The sequence below is a fragment of the Solenopsis invicta genome, chromosome 3 (assembly GCF_016802725.1).
Source record: "Solenopsis invicta isolate M01_SB chromosome 3, UNIL_Sinv_3.0, whole genome shotgun sequence".
NCBI classification, from domain to species: Eukaryota; Metazoa; Arthropoda; class Insecta; order Hymenoptera; family Formicidae; genus Solenopsis; species Solenopsis invicta.
Genome location: NC_052666.1, coordinates 10,605,438 through 10,628,089, shown reverse-complemented (window position 1 = coordinate 10,628,089; position 22,652 = coordinate 10,605,438).

Below are 22,652 nucleotides of genomic sequence, written 5' to 3'. Positions count from 1 at the left end.
TCATTGTCTGTACCAGTATCTCCCTATTCACCGAGTCAAACGCTGCTTTCATATCCACAAACATAACTACTATTTTGCTTTTTGTTTCCTCTATTTTCTTATTTATCAAATAATTTAACACGAATATGTGGTTTATCATTCCTACCCCTCTCCTAAACCCCGTTTGACTCGATGGTAATATCCCTTTATTTTCCATTTCTTCCCTCAATCTCTCCGTCAAAACCGCCGCGTACACTTTATACGCCGTTTGCGTAAGCGTAACCCCCCTATAGTCTTCTACCTTTTCCCCCTCCCCCTTTTTCACTATCGGTACCACTATTCAGTACCTTCTCTCCAATCTTCCGGCCATCCCTCTCCCTTCCACACTCTATTACATATCTCCTACAGCCATTCCCTTATTTCTTTTCCCCGATATTTCCATACTTCATTCGTAATCCCATCCCCTCCTGCCGCTTTTCTGTCCTTCAATCTCCTTATCGCCCTACCAATTTCCTCTCTACTAATCTCTTCTTCCTCCTCTACCCCTCCTCCCCCCATTACCTCCCCTCTTATCCTCCATTATCCTCCACTCCACTCCCCCCAGCACCCCTCTTAAGTGTTTTTCCTACTCCCCCATTTCAATCCCTTCCCTGACTCTCTTTCTCTTCCTCCTTCCTTTATTCACTACCTTCCACACGTCCTTTTCGGATCTTATTCCTTCTATTTCCCTCTCCCATCTTTCCCTCTCTCATAGTATTGTTTTACGCCAATTATAAAGTAAACTGGCTTGCCCGATAATGTTAACATATCTATAAATTAATCAAATGGTTAACTTAACAATTTATTGTTTCATATATAAGCAACAATATAAAATCTTCTTGGAAGAATTTATGATCTTAAACAAACATAATTTGCTTAGATGAAGAAAATTTTTTTCTTCGTGTAAGTGCTGTATTGCCGTGATGACATAATTTTAATTTATTATTAAAAATTGTAATTCTATCGAGGATCAGATGGGATATGATGAATGACAATTATCACATGTATACTGTCTTATACCATGTAAAAGATTATGTAGTGCTTGTTGAGAAATATTTTCTTTGACTGCCCAATTGGCTAGAAATATTTTGAAATCTATATCTGCAACATTCTTATTATTATCTTCTTTTTTATTATTATCCTCATTTTTATTATTATCCTCTTTCTCATTATTATTCTCATTTTCATTATTATCCTCATTCTCATTATTAATCTCAACGTTTCTTATTTGTTGCTCAAATAGAAATTCATTTTCACTACTTGACGCAGAATTATTTTCATCTGAATCAATATTACTACCATTTCTCTGACTATCTTTCAAATCGGCATCTATCTCTCTTCCGACATGTAAATTATCGTTAAATGCAGATGTTAAGGGATGTATATGAGATACATTAGATACTGATGATACGTCAGTTATATTATTACATGATATATTAAATGCTTCACTAATTACATCACTTTCTATTCTTTGAATTTTTCTTTTACTTTCAGAATTAATTTTATAAAATCTATCTTCACGTGACATCTTAACTATATAAAAATAACTAGGTATTGTTCCCTTAAAAAAATATATATATATATGTATGAGTGTGCGTGCGTGCGTGCGGGCTGGCGGGCGGGCGTGCGTGTGTGTGTGTATATATATATATATATATACCTACATACAGGGTGTCAGGTAACTACCGCCCGTGGTTTCGTGGATTGATAGATCAAGTAAAACTGAGCAGAAAAGTCCTTTACCATTTTTTAATATTTGCCATAGTTAACGAAAAAAAATTAATAAAGCGCGTATCACCGCTACGAATAAGCGCGTATCACCGCTACGAATAAGCGCGTATCACCGCGCGCAAGGACCGCCCGCCGGTCGCCGAGACGTAGGTAGCCGCGGCTGTAGGCGCGGGCGGCGCTGTGCGGTGAGGAGGAAAAAGCAGCTCCCTCCTTGCCGCGCCGCTCGCAGGCTGCAGCTACTGCTATATATATATATATATATATACACATTAATATCTGAACTTTGAATTAAAGAAACTCAAAACTTTAAATTTGTCGCGTTATTTTGCAACCACTTGAGAGTTTAAAATTAAAGAATAACTTATCTTCTCAAAACTGAAAATACTAATTTTCAAAAATTTTTTTTGGAAGCAATAACAAATAAATTTGATATCTACAAAAAGGACATGTTTAACTGATTATTAGAGCATCTATCCAAACAAACTTGCATAGTTGCCTAAGCATATGAATAAAAAAATTGATTGGTCCATTTCCTAATGTATATGCCATATGGTTATGCAGCTGTACATACAAGCTTGCCTGAGTAGGCACTTAATGTATAAAAAAAAATTTTTTTTATGATTTTAATGAATCACGGAAAGAAAAATTTTCGCTATCATAGCTAATCATGGTTTGCTAAAACTATGTTTGCTACCGTAACTATAAATTTGTAAACTACAATAAAACGGTTTGCTGCCGCACCTAATATATAAATAAAGTAGCAATACATGTATGTCTATCAGCATCATATCGTATAGCAACATATGAATAGTTATCGAAACTAACTGATATGTCAGAGACATACAGTACATTTGTTTGCGCGCAAAACTGGCGCGAGCAACGCTACGCATGTACAGCAGTGAGTGAGAGAGTGAGAGAGACAGAGGAAAAACAAAAGTTTGCGAGTCGAAAAATAATGCGTGAACGTGTCTCGGTGTCTCGAGAGAATTCGCGGATCCGCGACCCGCGTAATCCTACTAGGTTAGACGTGCCCCGTGGCTGTACGTCCGTGTAATTTCGCTGCCGATTTACGAAAGCGCCTCGATCGCGAAGCGTGCTAAGCACGATCTCCCATCTTCCGATGTGCCACTGGTTTTATATTTTATTGTATATTGCATTCCCGGCCGTATTCGTATCGTGCTACTTGTACTTACGAGGTGTGTTCAAAAAGTATCGCGAATTTTGTGTTTTTTCAAAAATTATTTATTTATTCATGAATATCTATTTTGTCCCCTTCAAAGTAATCCCCATGAGATATTATACACTTGTGCCAACGGTTTTTCCAATCTTCGAAGCACTTCAAAAAATCATTTTTTTTTATCTTGTTCAGCTCCTCCTTCGATGCCGTCTTTATCTCGTCAAGCGTAGCGTAACGTCGTCCTTTCATGGGCCTCTTCAGTTTAGGGAACAAGAAAAAGTCACAGGGGGCCAGATCTGGGGAATACGGTGGCTGCGGCATCATTAGTGTGTTGTTTTTGGCCAAAAAGTCGCGCACAAGCAACGATGTGTGAGCAGGGGCGTTATCGTGGTGCAAAAGCCAATTTTTGTTCTTCCACAAATCCGGGCGTTTCTGGCGGATTGCTTCGCGCAAATTGCGCATAACTTGCAGGTAATATTCCTTATTGACCGTTCTACCCTGTGGCAAGAACTCATGATGCACCACGCCCCTGCAATCGAAGAAAACTGTCAGCAAAACTTTCACATTCGACCGAACTTGGCGCGCTTTTTTCGGTCTTGGTTCGTGCGGCAGCTTCCATTGAGATGATTGAGCTTTGGTTTCCACGTCATAACCATAAACCCACGATTCGTCACCAGTTATGACCCTCTGGAGCAAATTTGGGTCGTCGCGGACAGAGTCCAACATCTCATTAGCAATGTTCATGCGATGCTGTTTTTGGTCGCAATTGAGCAATTTTGGTACGAATTTTGCGGCGACCCGTCTCATGCCCAAATCATTGATAAAAATCGAATGGCACGAGCCAATCGATATGTTTAGGTCCTCAGCAACTTCTCTAACGGTGATTCGACGATTGGCCAATACCATTTTCTCCACTTCATTAATTTTTTCGTCTGTTGTTGAAGTGCTCGGGCGTCCGGCACGCTCTTCGTCGTTCACATCTTCTCGGCCTTCTGAGAACATTTTGTACCACCGATAAACGTTGCTTCGGTCCAAGGTAGCTTCTCCGTATGCCACAGTCAACATTCGGAATGCATCCGCGCACTTAATTTCGTTTTTCACACAAAATTTGATACAGGTTCTTTGATCAATTTTTTTGAATAGGTAAAAATCGAAGACGATCCAAAACACGTGCAAGCAAAGCAGCTGTCAACAATTAAGTGAACATTCAAAATGGCCGAGCTTGTCGGCATAAGTGAGAGACATGAGTACCAACATAACGCCACAAAAAGATCGAAATTCGAATATACGTAACCCGCGAAAATTCAAAATTCGCGATACTTTTTGAACACACCTCGTATATCAGTGCCCATCGGTGCTATCAGTGCCCATCAGTGCCCATCAGTGTTATTATCATTACCATCAGTACCCATTAGTGCTACTTCGAATCTACGTTCATCTGCGTTTTTACGTTATCTACTTTAATATGGCCACGAAACATCTGCTGACTGCATGGGGATTTAACGAAGCAGTAATAGATAATTTTGTAGGTATGTACAATAATTTATCTATATGTAAAAGTTATATTCAAAACGATAGGATTTTTTCTATCAGAAATTTTTACCGGGGTAGGGGAATTTTTACCAGGTAGTTCTCCATTCATCACCGAACATGTATATTACACACAGCATTCAATATATTGTAACACCGTAAGTAGTATGACTATGCCGGTTCTAACCCAGGTGCTCCGAGGGGGGGTGAGGTGCGCGGGGAAATGTGGGTGCGGGGTAATGACGTCACCCCCCGGGACTTACCGTTATCTGTTTACATAAACAGAGATAACCGTTATCTATGTAGATAGTAATAACCATATTTGTTTATGTAAATAGATAGCCGAAGGGGGGGGGGGGTAACCCTCGGTGCCTGAGTTAGAACCGGCATAATATATATAATTCGCGGGCCTGACGTCACCGCAGGGCAATATCGCAGGCCTGACGTTACCCGCGGACCTAAAATTCGCGGCGCGCGGGCCTGACGTGGCGTTCGCGGAACTGTCCGCCGCCGCGCGCACAAAGAAATAAATTTGCTCACTCCCCTCGACCTCCACTTCGTCCTCACCTGTAAAGGTGGTGGTGCTCGAAGAGGATTACCCGAGGAGGCTGTCCGTGGGAACGAACTCCTTGAAGAAGACGTTCATCCACGTGCCCCACGTCATTTTTTCTCACTCACAATGTTTGCTAATCGAGAGCACGGCTACGACTGAGGAACAAAGGGCTGTGCGAGAGCATCCTCCGTCGCACTGCGTATTTACAATTAATCGCATGTATAGAGAATGACGAGTATCTTTTATACGTTCGCCGATATGTGGGGGTAGATTTTCATGAAACGATGATTCAAGGGATCGATTGCCGCTGCATGACGCAAGCTTAGACAAAGAAGATGCGGATAGGCAAAATATCGATGCAAATATGACCTGTTGTCAAATACATGATCCCCGATATAGGTGAGGGGGGGGGGTAGATTTGTTGGCAAAAACGATTCAAAACAGGTATCAACCGCCGCTGCATGATGCAAGCTTAGACAAAGAAGTCGCAAACGTCGGTGCGAACATCCCTCGATATGTGGGATAGATTTTTATGAAACGATGATTCAAAACAGGCACGGACAAGTTGCATTAAACAAATCGCGAGGCAATGACGATGCTTCCTCCAGTTGAATAAAGGGACAAAGGAGTTGCAGATAAAATATATAATAAGTCAATTAGTGCTCAGACCTCAGTAGATGTCTCGGAAGCATACCGAATCGGTCGCAATATGCAGTGTTAAAAATGGCTGAGCGTATCGAAGACGTTGAGTTCGAAAATGTTGGGAACATAGATAATAATATGGACATTGATAATGAATCGTTCGAAAATATGCGACTGAATTTTGAGAATTTAATAGACGAAGAATCTGACGAAGAGTTACCCGATGATAATGATTGCAATCAGAGTGAACATCCTGAGAATTTTGTGGAAAGAGTCATGTCAAATGCGCAAATCCGTGCTTTGAATCAAAGTACAAAATATTGTATGATTCATGTTTATTATACGTCGCATGATTCTCGATCACTGTGTGCAACGTGCATGATTGAAAGGGCGCAATACACATGGAGAGTAATGCGCATTATTCGAGATCATGAAACAGGTTCTTTTATTGCGCTAAACGGTCGATCTTGTACCAACTGCAGGCAATCAACGTTTCTGAAGATTCCATGTGACATGTGCCCAATATGTGTGTCTACGCAATAAGAAAGACATTTATTATCAGTCAACGCATAGATGTCGATTTCTGAAGCAAAGTTTGCACAAGATCAATATCGCGTTCAAAGCATCAATCGATATTGTAATCGATCGTGTAAACTATATACGTGTAAGTGCTGCTTGACATTTTATAGTGCGTGTTAATAATTGAAAAATGGAAAATAGTGAGCAAGTGGAACGCGAACTGCTCGAGCAATGCTCGCAGGTCACAAATTTAGCAGAATGTTTCACGTGGTTGCAACGATGCGACGAGTGCCTTGCGCAGCTCGAAGAATGTTGTAGTAGTGCTAAACGTCCACGGCTCACCGTCGGCTCTAAACAATCCATAGTGGCGAGAATCTCGCGACTCGCGGGTGCAAAAGCGCAGTTAGAAAAGCGTTTCGTGCACTTTGGTGGTGGTGATGGGCACGCTAGTAGTAGCGCCGATGACCAAAAATCGCTTGTGTGGCGCGAGATCGACGTTGCGTTTGAGTCACGTATTCTTACGGGTGCTGTAATAAACGCGGATTATATTGAGCCGCGGCATTTCTTGGAAGACGCTAGTGATTTGGTGATCAAGCAAGTGCGAGACGCTATCGCAAAACATGGAAGTGTAAAAGTGAACACTGTATTCAACGGTGAATTTATAAACATTCGTGACGATCGCGATAATAAAAGTCTGGCGACGAAAAACTGTGAATTGTACAGAGCATCAAATTTGCGCGAGTGGTATGAACGACGCGTTATTGAAGTAATAGTAGCAATGCTCGACGAGTTTCAGGAACGCGATAGTGGTTGGGCGTTATACCGAATACAGAACTTGATGGTGAATATAAACAAACTTAATCCCATGCACGCGGGATGTTGCATCAAAATGCCGATGGAAGCAAGTGACAAACGTGCGGTAATTAATGTGCAATCGAAAGACAATGCTTGTTTTGCATGGTCGGTGGTGGCTGCCCTATACCCCGCAAAAAATCATGCCGACCGGGAATCGTCGTACCCACATTATTCGACTGTTTTAAAGTTTGATGATATACAATTTCCAATGAAAGTGAAAGACATTGGAAAATTTGAACGATTAAACGACGTGTCGGTGAACGTGTACGGTACCGAACTTGATAGAAAAGAAAAGATACAGTACGTTGTACCGTTACGTCTGACTGAAGATAAAAAGGAGAAACACATCAACCTTTTTTACGTGGAAGATAAACATGACGTCACCCACGGCCACTTTGCGTGGATTAAGAACCTGTCGCGACTGGTCAGTTCACAGCTGAGCAAAAACGAACACAAGAAATTCATCTGTGATCGGTAAGTGTAATAATAATAATAATATTAATAATGATAATATTAATAATACATGTATTAAAAATATTTATTACAGATGCCTGCATTACTTCCACTCTGAAGAAAAATTGCAGTCGCACGTGGTGGAATGCAAGAAAATAAATGACTGCGCCATCATTCTACCGAGAGAGGACCAGAAATGGCTAGAATTCGACTCATACAACAACAAGGAGCGCGTCCCCTTTGTAATTTACGCCGATTTGGAGTGCGTATTGAGGAAGATGGAGAATGAAACAGAGAACACGTTGAGTTTCGCGTATCAACATCACAAGGTATTTAGCATAGCTTACTATGTTAAATGCTCGTTCGACGACGCGTTATCAAAGTATCGCTTTCGCCGCGATAAGGACTGTATCGCGTGGTTCGCGAAAGAATTAGAAAATTTGGCGCATGACATGAAAGCCCGAATATCCGCCAATGTTCCAATGGAACAATTAACAAGACAGCAACAAGAGGCATTCTTGAACGCGACGAAGTGCCATATATGCGAAAAACCGTTTGTATCAGATAAGCGCCTTATCCGTAACGAGTGGCTTGATAATCAACGGGTGCATGATCATTGTCATCTGACCGGCAAGTACCGTGGTCCCGCTCATAATAAATGTAATCTAAATTATAAGAATACGTACGTTATTCCAATCGTTTTTCATAATTTGAGCGGTTACGACGCGCATTTTATAATAAAAGAAATTTCTACCGCGTTCGAAGGCAAGATTGATCTACTACCGGTAAATAAAGAAAAATATATTTCTTTTACTAAACATGTCGCAGCTACTGGCGTGGGAACAAAATCAGGCGAAGTACGAAATTGTATACGATTTCGATTCATTGATTCATATAAATTCTTAAGTTCGAGTCTCGAAAAATTGGCGTCATTTCTAAATATTGAACAATTAAAAATTACTCGTTCTGAATTTTCATCGTTATCGAACGAGGATTTCGAATTGCTCACACGCAAAGGTGTCTTTCCGTACGAGTACGTTGATAATGTCGACAAACTTTTAGAAACGCGTTTACCTCCGCGTGAATCGTTCTACAGTTCACTCACCGAGCAGACGGTATCAGAGCATGATTACGCTCATGCCGAGAACGTATGGCAGCGGTTCGCAATTGAAACCCTGGGCGAATACAGCGATTTATATTTGAAAACGGATGTTTTATTATTAGCCGACATTTTTGAAAACTTTCGTGATAAAAGCATGCAGAGTTACGGTCTAGACCCTGCGCATTACTATACATTACCAGGCTATACATGGGATGCAATGTTGAAAAAAACTGGTATAAGATTCGAATTGCTTACGGACATTGAAATGGTACTTTACGTGGAACGTGGGATCCGTGGCGGATTAAGTCAATGTTCGGGCAGATATGCAAAGGCCAATAATAAGTACATGAAATCGTACGATCCGTCAAAACCATCAATATATTGTCAATATTACGATGTGAATAATCTTTATGGATGGGCAATGTGCCAGCCGTTGCCATACGGTGAATTTAAATGGGTCGAAAACGTTGAAAATTTTGATGTAAACGCGATCGCATTGGACTCTAACACCGGGTATATATTGGAAGTCGACCTTGCATATGAGAATCATCTGCACGATCGACACAGTGACCTACCGTTCTGTCCTTCGAGCGATAAGCCTCCAGGGTCAAGGCAAAGTAAGCTTTTAGCGACAGTGCATGATAAAGAGCGTTACGTCATCCACTACCGCAATCTTCAACAGTGCACGCGTCATGGGCTTCGAATCGTAAAAATACATCGCGTACTTCAATTCGCTCAATCCACTTGGCTCAGAAATTATATAGAACTAAATACAGAATTTCGAACAAACGCGAAAAACGATTTCGAGAAAAATTTATATAAATTAATGAATAATGCAGTTTTCGGTAAAACAATGGAAAATGTACGTAATCATGCTGATATTAAATTAGTAACGCAATGGGAAGGCCGTTACGGGGCAGAGGCCATGATCGCTGCTCCGAATTTTCATAGCCGCAGCGTTTTCACAGAAAATCTGGTTGCCATAGAAATGCGTAAACTATCGGTAAAATTTAACAAACCAATATATGTCGGTATGTGTATTCTCGACATTTCGAAAATCTGTCTTTACGAATTTCACTATGATTATATGCTGCCATTGTATAAAGATAAATGTAAGATACTCTATACAGACACAGACAGCCTCATCTATGTCATTGAGTGTGACAATGTGTACATGGATATGAAACGTGATATCGCGAGATACGACACGAGCGATTATCCCGCCGACAATGAATATAATATGCCTCTTGCGAATAAGAAGGTTCCAGGGCTAATGAAAGACGAGAATTGTGGCAAGATTATGACCGAATTTGTAGGGCTAAGAGCAAAAATGTATGCGGTAAAAGTAGAAGGGAAAAACGATACAAAAAAGGCGAAAGGTGTAAAGAATAGCGTTGTAGAACGAACTATAACGTTTGAAGATTATACGCGTTGCTTGCACGACGGGATAGAAATGACTCGTCAGCAAGCGTGTATACGTTCGAAGCTCCATGATGTACACACAATCAAAGAGAGAAAGATTGCTCTCAGCCCGTTCGATGACAAGCGTTACATCTTGCGTGATTCTACTGAAACATTGCCTTGGGGACATTGGTGTATACCATCGTAATACATTTTTATACGTTTTAATACTTTATTTATAACATTGTGTATTACAATAAGACAATTAATGCGATGCTTATTACTAATTTAAGTTGATTCTGCGTGACTTATTAAACAATATTTTTTTTAAATATATAATTTTGTAACAAAATATTATGTTTTTTAAATAAAACCATTTTTTAAACAACGTCTCTTTTATTTATCCACGAATTATGCAATCCATCGAATCCCAGCCATTTCACGTAGACTCTATCTCCTTTCTTCCTCCGAATTTTCTCGACAAGGAAAACGTCCGGTTACTTCGCTTGATGTAATTCATGTTCGTAGAAAGCGCCCGCGATGCTTTTTCCACGATAATCTTCGAAGAGGTGACAGTTAATGCGATGCTTAAGCTTATTACTAATTTAAGTCGATTTTGCATTACAATGTTTATTACAAATATATGCGCGTATTACAAAATATATATATGTATATAAATCAAATAACGTCTCTTTTATTTATCCACGAATTATGCGATCCATCAAATCCCAGCCATTTAATGTAGACTTTATTTCCTTTTTTCCTCAAAATTTTCTCGATAAGGAAAACGTCCGGATACTTCGCTTGCCATTGTACATAGTTCAAGAGCGATGCCAAAAACTGTTCAAACGAGCGACTGATGCAATACTGATCGTTAAATGGTAATGTTTGCAGTTATTAATGTTGTATTGGAAACGTATAGATGGAGAGGGGAGGCTTCCCCTCTTTTCAATAATTGCATCATCATCATCATCATCATCGTTATCGCTTGAACATGTCACTACACGTTTTTGCGTTCCGAAAACATACAAGAACGTTAAACGAAATATGAACAACCTATATGAAACATGAAAAAAAAACGTTGGAGAAACATCTGACGTACGTGAAACATGTATAAGAACGTTAAACGAAATGTGAACAACCTATATGAAACATGAAAAAAACGTTGGAGAAACGTCTGACGTATGTGAAACATGTATAAGAACGTTAAACGAAATATGAACAACCTATATGAGACATGAAAAAAAACGTTGGAGAAACGTCTGACGTACGTGAAACATGTATAAGAACGTTAAACGAAATGTGAACAACCTATATGAAACATGAAAAAAAACAGGTTGATTGTGTGTACATCGTGGAGCTTCGAACGTATACGCGATCAAAATTTTCTCGATAAGGAAAACGTCCGGATACTTCGCTTGCCATTGTACATAGTTCAAGAGCGATGCCAAAAACTGTTCAAACGAGCGACTGATGCAATACTGATCGTTAAATGGTAATGTTTGCAGTTATTAATGTTGTATTGGAAACGTATAGATGGAGAGGGGAGGCTTCCCCCTCTTTTCAATAATTGCATCATCATCATCATCATCATCGTTATCGCTTGAACATGTCACTACACGTTTTTGCGTTCCGAAAACATACAAGAACGTTAAACGAAATATGAACAACCTATATGAAACATGAAAAAGAAACGTTGGAGAAACATCTGACGTACGTGAAACATGTATAAGAACGTTAAACGAAATGTGAACAACCTATATGAAACATGAAAAAAACGTTGGAGAAACGTCTGACGTATGTGAAACATGTATAAGAACGTTAAACGAAATATGAACAACCTATATGAAACATGAAAAAAAACGTTGGAGAAACGTCTGACGTACGTGAAACATGTATAAGAACGTTAAACGAAATGTGAACAACCTATATGAAACATGAAAAAAAAACAGGTTGATTGTGTGTACATCGTGGAGCTTCGAACGTATACGCGATCAAAATTTTCTCGATAAGGAAAACGTCCGGATACTTCGCTTGCCATTGTACATAGTTCAAGAGCGATGCCAAAAACTGTTCAAACGAGCAACTGATGCAATTATTGAAAAGAGGGGGAAGCCTCCCCTCTCCATCTATACGTTTCCAATACAACATTAATAACTGCAAACATTACCATTTGACGATCAGTATTGCATCAGTTGCTCGTTTGAACAGTTTTTGGCATCGCTCTTGAACTATGTACAATGGCAAGCGAAGTATCCGGACGTTTTCCTTATCGAGAAAATTTTGATCGCGTATACGTTCGAAGCTCCACGATGTACACACAATCAACCTGTTTTTTTTTCATGTTTCATATAGGTTGTTCACATTTCGTTTAACGTTCTTATACATGTTTCACGTACGTCAGACGTTTCTCCAACGTTTTTTTTCATGTTTCATATAGGTTGTTCATATTTCGTTTAACGTTCTTATACATGTTTCACATACGTCAGACGTTTCTCCAACGTTTTTTTCATGTTTCATATAGGTTGTTCACATTTCGTTTAACGTTCTTATACATGTTTCACGTACGTCAGATGTTTCTCCAACGTTTCTTTTTCATGTTTCATATAGGTTGTTCATATTTCGTTTAACGTTCTTGTATGTTTTCGGAACGCAAAAACGTTTAGTGACATGTTCAAGCGATAACGATGATGATGATGATGATGATGCAATTATTGAAAAGAGGGGAAGCCTCCCCTCTCCATCTATACGTTTCCAATACAACATTAATAACTGCAAACATTACCATTTAACGATCAGTATTGCATCAGTCGCTCGTTTGAACAGTTTTTGGCATCGCTCTTGAACTATGTACAATGGCAAGCGAAGTATCCGGACGTTTTCCTTATCGAGAAAATTTTGATCGCGTATACGTTCGAAGCTCCACGATGTACACACAATCAACCTGTTTTTTTTTCATGTTTCATATAGGTTGTTCACATTTCGTTTAACGTTCTTATACATGTTTCACGTACGTCAGACGTTTCTCCAACGTTTTTTTTCATGTCTCATATAGGTTGTTCATATTTCGTTTAACGTTCTTATACATGTTTCACATACGTCAGACGTTTCTCCAACGTTTTTTTCATGTTTCATATAGGTTGTTCACATTTCGTTTAACGTTCTTATACATGTTTCACGTACGTCAGATGTTTCTCCAACGTTTTTTTTTCATGTTTCATATAGGTTGTTCATATTTCGTTTAACGTTCTTGTATGTTTTCGGAACGCAAAAACGTGTAGTGACATGTTCAAGCGATAACGATGATGATGATGATGATGATGCAATTATTGAAAAGAGGGGAAGCCTCCCCTCTCCATCTATACGTTTCCAATACAACATTAATAACTGCAAACATTACCATTTAACGATCAGTATTGCATCAGTCGCTCGTTTGAACAGTTTTTGGCATCGCTCTTGAACTATGTACAATGGCAAGCGAAGTATCCGGACGTTTTCCTTATCGAGAAAATTTTGAGGAAAAAAGGAAATAAAGTCTACATTAAATGGCTGGGATTTGATGGATCGCATAATTCGTGGATAAATAAAAGAGACGTTATTTGATTTATATACATATATATATTTTGTAATACGCGCATATATTTGTAATAAACATTGTAATGCAAAATCGACTTAAATTAGTAATAAGCTTAAGCATCGCATTAACTGTCACCTCTTCGAAGATTATCGTGGAAAAAGCATCGCGGGCGCTTTCTACGAACATGAATTACATCAAGCGAAGTAACCGGACGTTTTCCTTGTCGAGAAAATTCGGAGGAAGAAAGGAGATAGAGTCTACGTGAAATGGCTGGGATTCGATGGATTGCATAATTCGTGGATAAATAAAAGAGACGTTGTTTAAAAAATGGTTTTATTTAAAAAACATAATATTTTGTTACAAAATTATATATTTAAAAAAAATATTGTTTAATAAGTCACGCAGAATCAACTTAAATTAGTAATAAGCATCGCATTAATTGTCTTATTGTAATACACAATGTTATAAATAAAGTATTAAAACGTATAAAAATGTATTACGATAGTATACACCAATGTCCCCAAGGCAATGTTTCAGTAGAATCAGGCAAGATGTAACGCTTGTCATCGAACGGGCTGAGAGCAATCTTTCTCTCTTTGATTGTGTGTACATCATGGAGCTTCGAACGTATACACGCTTGCTGACGAGTCATTTCTATCCCGTCGTGCAAGCAACGCGTATAATCTTCAAACGTTATAGTTCGTTCTACAACGCTATTCTTTACACCTTTCGCCTTTTTTGTATCGTTTTTCCCTTCTACTTTTACCGCATACATTTTTGCTCTTAGCCCTACAAATTCGGTCATAATCTTGCCACAATTCTCGTCTTTCATTAGCTCTGGAACCTTCTTATTCGCAAGAGGCATATTATATTCATTGTCGGCGGGATAATCGCTCGTGTCGTATCTCGCGATATCACGTTTCATATCCATGTACACATTGTCACACTCAATGACATAGATGAGGCTGTCTGTGTCTGTATAGAGTATCTTACATTTATCTTTATACAATGGCAGCATATAATCATAGTGAAATTCGTAAAGACAGATTTTCGAAATGTCGAGAATACACATACCGACATATATTGGTTTGTTAAATTTTACCGATAGTTTACGCATTTCTATGGCAACCAGATTTTCTGTGAAAACGCTGCGGCTATGAAAATTCGGAGCAGCGATCATGGCCTCTGCCCCGTAACGGCCTTCCCATTGCGTTACTAATTTAATATCAGCATGATTACGTACATTTTCCATTGTTTTACCGAAAACTGCATTATTCATTAATTTATATAAATTTTTCTCGAAATCGTTTTTCGCGTTTGTTCGAAATTCTGTATTTAGTTCTATATAATTTCTGAGCCAAGTGGATTGAGCGAATTGAAGTACGCGATGTATTTTTACGATTCGAAGCCCATGACGCGTGCACTGTTGAAGATTGCGGTAGTGGATGACGTAACGCTCTTTATCATGCACTGTCGCTAAAAGCTTACTTTGCCTTGACCCTGGAGGCTTATCGCTCGAAGGACAGAACGGTAGGTCACTGTGTCGATCGTGCAGATGATTCTCATATGCAAGGTCGACTTCCAATATATACCCGGTGTTAGAGTCCAATGCGATCGCGTTTACATCAAAATTTTCAACGTTTTCGACCCATTTAAATTCACCGTATGGCAACGGCTGGCACATTGCCCATCCATAAAGATTATTCACATCGTAATATTGACAATATATTGATGGTTTTGACGGATCGTACGATTTCATGTACTTATTATTGGCCTTTGCATATCTGCCCGAACATTGACTTAATCCGCCACGGATCCCACGTTCCACGTAAAGTACCATTTCAATGTCCGTAAGCAATTCGAATCTTATACCAGTTTTTTTCAACATTGCATCCCATGTATAGCCTGGTAATGTATAGTAATGCGCAGGGTCTAGACCGTAACTCTGCATGCTTTTATCACGAAAGTTTTCAAAAATGTCGGCTAATAATAAAACATCCGTTTTCAAATATAAATCGCTGTATTCGCCCAGGGTTTCAATTGCAAACCGCTGCCATACGTTCTCGGCATGAGCGTAATCATGCTCTGATACCGTCTGCTCGGTGAGTGAACTGTAGAACGATTCACGCGGAGGTAAACGCGTTTCTAAAAGTTTGTCGACATTATCAACGTACTCGTACGGAAAGACACCTTTGCGTGTGAGCAATTCGAAATCCTCGTTCGATAACGATGAAAATTCAGAACGAGTAATTTTTAATTGTTCAATATTTAGAAATGACGCCAATTTTTCGAGACTCGAACTTAAGAATTTATATGAATCAATGAATCGAAATCGTATACAATTTCGTACTTCGCCTGATTTTGTTCCCACGCCAGTAGCTGCGACATGTTTAGTAAAAGAAATATATTTTTCTTTATTTACCGGTAGTAGATCAATCTTGCCTTCGAACGCGGTAGAAATTTCTTTTATTATAAAATGCGCGTCGTAACCGCTCAAATTATGAAAAACGATTGGAATAACGTACGTATTCTTATAATTTAGATTACATTTATTATGAGCGGGACCACGGTACTTGCCGGTCAGATGACAATGATCGTGCACCCGTTGATTATCAAGCCACTCGTTACGGATAAGGCGCTTATCTGATACAAACGGTTTTTCGCATATATGGCACTTCGTCGCGTTCAAGAATGCCTCTTGTTGCTGTCTTGTTAATTGTTCCATTGGAACATTGGCGGATATTCGGGCTTTCATGTCATGCGCCAAATTTTCTAATTCTTTCGCGAACCACGCGATACAGTCCTTATCGCGGCGAAAGCGATACTTTGATAACGCGTCGTCGAACGAGCATTTAACATAGTAAGCTATGCTAAATACCTTGTGATGTTGATACGCGAAACTCAACGTGTTCTCTGTTTCATTCTCCATCTTCCTCAATACGCACTCCAAATCGGCGTAAATTACAAAGGGGACGCGCTCCTTGTTGTTGTATGAGTCGAATTCTAGCCATTTCTGGTCCTCTCTCGGTAGAATGATGGCGCAGTCATTTATTTTCTTGCATTCCACCACGTGCGACTGCAATTTTTCTTCAGAGTGGAAGTAATGCAGGCATCTGTAATAAATATTTTTAATACATGTATTATTAATATTATCATTATTAATATTATTATTATTATTACACTTACCGATCACAGATGAATTTCTTGTGTTCGTTTTTGCTCAGCTGTGAACTGACCAGTCGCGACAGGTTCTTAATCCACGCAAAGTGGCCGAGGGTGACGTCATGTTTATCTTCCACGTAAAAAAGGTTGATGTGTTTCTCTTTTTTATCTTCAGTCAGACGTAACGGTACAACGTACTGTATCTTTTCTTTTCTATCAAGTTCGGTACCGTACACGTTCACCGACACGTCGTTTAATCGTTCAAATTTTCCAATGTCTTTCACTTTCATTGGAAATTGTATATCATCAAACTTTAAAACAGTCGAATAATGTGGGTACGACGATTCCCGGTCGGCATGATTTTTTGCGGGGTATAGGGCAGCCACCACCGACCATGCAAAACAAGCATTGTCTTTCGATTGCACATTAATTACCGCACGTTTGTCACTTGCTTCCATCGGCATTTTGATGCAACATCCCGCGTGCATGGGATTAAGTTTGTTTATATTCACCATCAAGTTCTGTATTCGGTATAACGCCCAACCACTATCGCGTTCCTGAAACTCGTCGAGCATTGCTACTATTACTTCAATAACGCGTCGTTCATACCACTCGCGCAAATTTGATGCTCTGTACAATTCACAGTTTTTCGTCGCCAGACTTTTATTATCGCGATCGTCACGAATGTTTATAAATTCACCGTTGAATACAGTGTTCACTTTTACACTTCCATGTTTTGCGATAGCGTCTCGCACTTGCTTGATCACCAAATCACTAGCGTCTTCCAAGAAATGCCGCGGCTCAATATAATCCGCGTTTATTACAGCACCCGTAAGAATACGTGACTCAAACGCAACGTCGATCTCGCGCCACACAAGCGATTTTTGGTCATCGGCGCTACTACTAGCGTGCCCATCACCACCACCAAAGTGCACGAAACGCTTTTCTAACTGCGCTTTTGCACCCGCGAGTCGCGAGATTCTCGCCACTATGGATTGTTTAGAGCCGACGGTGAGCCGTGGACGTTTAGCACTACTACAACATTCTTCGAGCTGCGCAAGGCACTCGTCGCATCGTTGCAACCACGTGAAACATTCTGCTAAATTTGTGACCTGCGAGCATTGCTCGAGCAGTTCGCGTTCCACTTGCTCACTATTTTCCATTTTTCAATTATTAACACGCACTATAAAATGTCAAGCAGCACTTACACGTATATAGTTTACACGATCGATTACAATATCGATTGATGCTTTGAACGCGATATTGATCTTGTGCAAACTTTGCTTCAGAAATCGACATCTATGCGTTGACTGATAATAAATGTCTTTCTTATTGCGTAGACACACATATTGGGCACATGTCACATGGAATCTTCAGAAACGTTGATTGCCTGCAGTTGGTACAAGATCGACCGTTTAGCGCAATAAAAGAACCTGTTTCATGATCTCGAATAATGCGCATTACTCTCCATGTGTATTGCGCCCTTTCAATCATGCACGTTGCACACAGTGATCGAGAATCATGCGACGTATAATAAACATGAATCATACAATATTTTGTACTTTGATTCAAAGCACGGATTTGCGCATTTGACATGACTCTTTCCACAAAATTCTCAGGATGTTCACTCTGATTGCAATCATTATCATCGGGTAACTCTTCGTCAGATTCTTCGTCTATTAAATTCTCAAAATTCAGTCGCATATTTTCGAACGATTCATTATCAATGTCCATATTATTATCTATGTTCCCAACATTTTCGAACTCAACGTCTTCGATACGCTCAGCCATTTTTAACACTGCATATTGCGACCGATTCGGTATGCTTCCGAGACATCTACTGAGGTCTGAGCACTAATTGACTTATTATATATTTTATCTGCAACTCCTTTGTCCCTTTATTCAACTGGAGGAAGCATCGTCATTGCCTCGCGATTTGTTTAATGCAACTTGTCCGTGCCTGTTTTGAATCATCGTTTCATAAAAATCTATCCCACATATCGAGGGATGTTCGCACCGACGTTTGCGACTTCTTTGTCTAAGCTTGCATCATGCAGCGGCGGTTGATACCTGTTTTGAATCGTTTTTGCCAACAAATCTACCCCCCCCCCTCATCTATATCGGGGATCATGTATTTGACAACAGGTCATATTTGCATCGATATTTTGCCTATCCGCATCTTCTTTGTCTAAGCTTGCGTCATGCAGCGGCAATCGATCCCTTGAATCATCGTTTCATGAAAATCTACCCCCACATATCGGCGAACGTATAAAAGATACTCGTCATTCTCTATACATGCGATTAATTGTAAATACGCAGTGCGACGGAGGATGCTCTCGCACAGCCCTTTGTTCCTCAGTCGTAGCCGTGCTCTCGATTAGCAAACATTGTGAGTGAGAAAAAATGACGTGGGGCACGTGGATGAACGTCTTCTTCAAGGAGTTCGTTCCCACGGACAGCCTCCTCGGGTAATCCTCTTCGAGCACCACCACCTTTACAGGTGAGGACGAAGTGGAGGTCGAGGGGAGTGAGCAAATTTATTTCTTTGTGTGCGCGGCGGCGGACAGTTCCGCGAACGCCACGTCAGGCCCGCGCGCCGCGAATTTTAGGTCCGCGTGTAACGTCAGGCCTGCGATATTGCCCTGCGGTGACGTCAGGCCCGCGAATTATATATATTATGCCGGTTCTAACTCAGGCACCGAGGGTTACCCCCCCCCCTTCGGCTATCTATTTACATAAACAAATATGGTTATTACTATCTACATAGATAACGGTTATCTCTGTTTATGTAAACAGATAACGGTAAGTCCCGGGGGGTGACGTCATTACCCCGCACCCACATTTCCCCGCGCACCTCACCCCCCCTCGGAGCACCTGGGTTAGAACCGGCATAGTCATACTACTACCGTAATTGTTGCTATTAAGCTCATTCTATAATTGCGTAAACATAGTTGTAAAATGATTGTAAACATAGTTGTAATGATTGCGTAACATAGTTGTAAAAGACGCAGTTGTAAGCTGCTGTCAAGGTTGTAATGTTGTAGAAAATGGTCGAACTTTATCTTCCACGTTTACATCAACCAATGCTATTGTAAGCGTGGAAAATGAAGTTTAACCATCTCCCACAACGTACTCTACAACCGTAACAGTGGCTTACAACTGCGTCTTATAATCATTTTACAACAATATTTATACAATTGTAGAATGGGCAACAATTACGACGTTACAATATATTGAATGCTGTATGTAATATACGTGTTCGATGATGAATGGAGAACTACCCTGGTAAAAATTTCTGATAGAAGAAATCCTATCGGTTTGAATATCAAATTTCCAGTAGAAAATGATAGAATAAAAATCTTATTATTTTAAATATGGATTTTGGTTTGTGAATTCACAAATGTGAATTATTTTCTATCATTTTCTTTCTTTTTTAATTTTTTGTCTATAAACAAATATGTATTATAATATGCAATATATTTCTCATTTGTAGCTCAAGAAATAGAAATTGAACAATTTAACAACTTGACCGAAGAAGATCTGAAGATCTTAATTCCTAACATTGGTCCCCGACGAAAATTTAAAGCTAATTTGAAAAAATATTTTGATGAGGTATTCATTTTTATACTATACATTATTTTTTTGATTGTTTTATTATTAGCTTTGTTTAGAATTGTAATTGATTTATTCTCTATATTAATATTTCAGATTGCACAACAACCCATCGAAGTAAATTTAATTGAGCGAGAAAATTTGGACTTACAAGAAAGTAAAAAAATAAAATTAGATGATTTGGACGTACAAGATTTGGATTTACAAGAAAATAAAAAAATAAAACTAGATGACATTATTCCTCCAAATTCACCGTCTGCATCTTCAACATCTGCAAGTACAGGATATGAAGGTAAGAATATTATTAATCTTTGTTTACTTCTAATAATTTACACAATTTCAATAAATATATATAACAAAATAATAAATATAATAAAATGGAAATTAAATTAAATTTTAAAAAATATATATAAATAAATAAGAGTAGTACACCTATTTATTCATATTTAGTCTTTAAAAATCTAAAAAATAACATTTTTTATTTTATTTCTATATTAACTTTGTTAAAATTTGTATTAATGTATTCTTCTTTCAGTTATACTATTAACAAATGCTCCTACAGCAGACATAAAGCCTGCAGCTGATATCAAATATGTAAGCTATAAATCATTTTATTTTATTTTATTTATAAAATTTTTTTGAAATAAAATGTAATAAATAATTATTATTACATATATTTATTCTATTACATATATTTATTACATGATCTGAAAACTATTTTAAACAAATCTGAAGATGGCCAATTAATATTAACTTTATATAAAAAAGAAAAAAAACTAAATAATGATCTAAGAAATAAATTGGCCAAAATAATAGTGAGTAATGAACTGTCACCAAATATACATAGCATATACTAGCGAAAGGGCATGTTTCCTGAGTGAACAGCTAATAAGACTTTTTCCTACTGAAGACAAAGTAAGTTTATTACATTTACTCTTCAAGATTTTATCAAATATATATAATATATATATATATATATATATATATATATATATATATATATATATATAGTATATAATATTATATATATAAAGATTGTATAAAAATAAGACCAATAAAAAAACCTGCACATATTGTTAGATTAAATTATGATGATAAATAATAAATACACATTTTTATTTTCAATAAAAATATAAAATAATTAAAGGAAACAATTTTCTTTAAAAGTTCACAGTACACTAAATTTCGAATAATATATGTATATTTATTAATTGAAAACATTGTTGCGTAAGATTAAGAAAAAACAATTTATATTAATAATATACAAACGTTTTAATCGTACTTTGAGATCTTTTTCGGTTACAAACTGAGTCCTACAGCATTTCTCTAATGTTTTAATTCAACATGATTATCACAATTTTTATTTTATTTTAATTAAAATATCAATATATTACAAATTCTTTTGATGAATCCTTAACATTCTTCAATTATCCTTCATATTTTATATTGCATTATATTACAATGTTTATATATTTAAATATTTTTATATTTATATATATTGATAATATTTCTTTTCTTTATATTTTAATAATCTGTTTGTGAAAGAACTTGATTTTATTTTAAATTTAGAACAACGTTTTCAATATAATAGATATATATTATTCGGAATTTAGTGTACTGTGAACTTTCAAAGAAAATTGTTTCCTTTAATTATTTTAGTTTTTTTATTGAAAATAAGAATATATATATTTTTTTTATTATTTATCATCACAATTTAATCTAACAATATGTGCAAGTTTCTTATTCGTCTTGTTTTTATACAAATCTTTATATGTATATATACATAATTCATAACATTAAATTATATTTACTTATAATTATTTTAATTACTTTATTATATAGAATGTTTGGCATATTAAAAATAAGAAAGGCGAATCACAAGGCAGAGGAAAAATTTTGACAAAGTATTATTGTATAAGGCGAAAACTAAATAAAGCTGGCTTACTGCATGTGAAAAGTACTACAGATTTTGTTCACGTTCCATCTGATAGTAAGTTTGATTCAAGTTGCTTATAATTTTGTGAGAAGTGTCATACTTAAAATTTTTTTATTCACTACGTTCATATTGGATTGTGATATCAGAAGCGAGGAATCGTATAACTTTTTGTATGTTATATGTTAAAATAAATATTTTTTTTTACATGTTACCATTTGTATAATCAATTTTACAGTTTAGTAATGAGAAATGCTAAAAATTTTTGCAGTTAATAATTTAATTAATTACTAGTATATATTGTCATAAGATCGAGTTTCACTAAAAAAATACATTATTTGTAAATTGAATCATACGTATATTTATTGATATGATAAAAAATAGTTT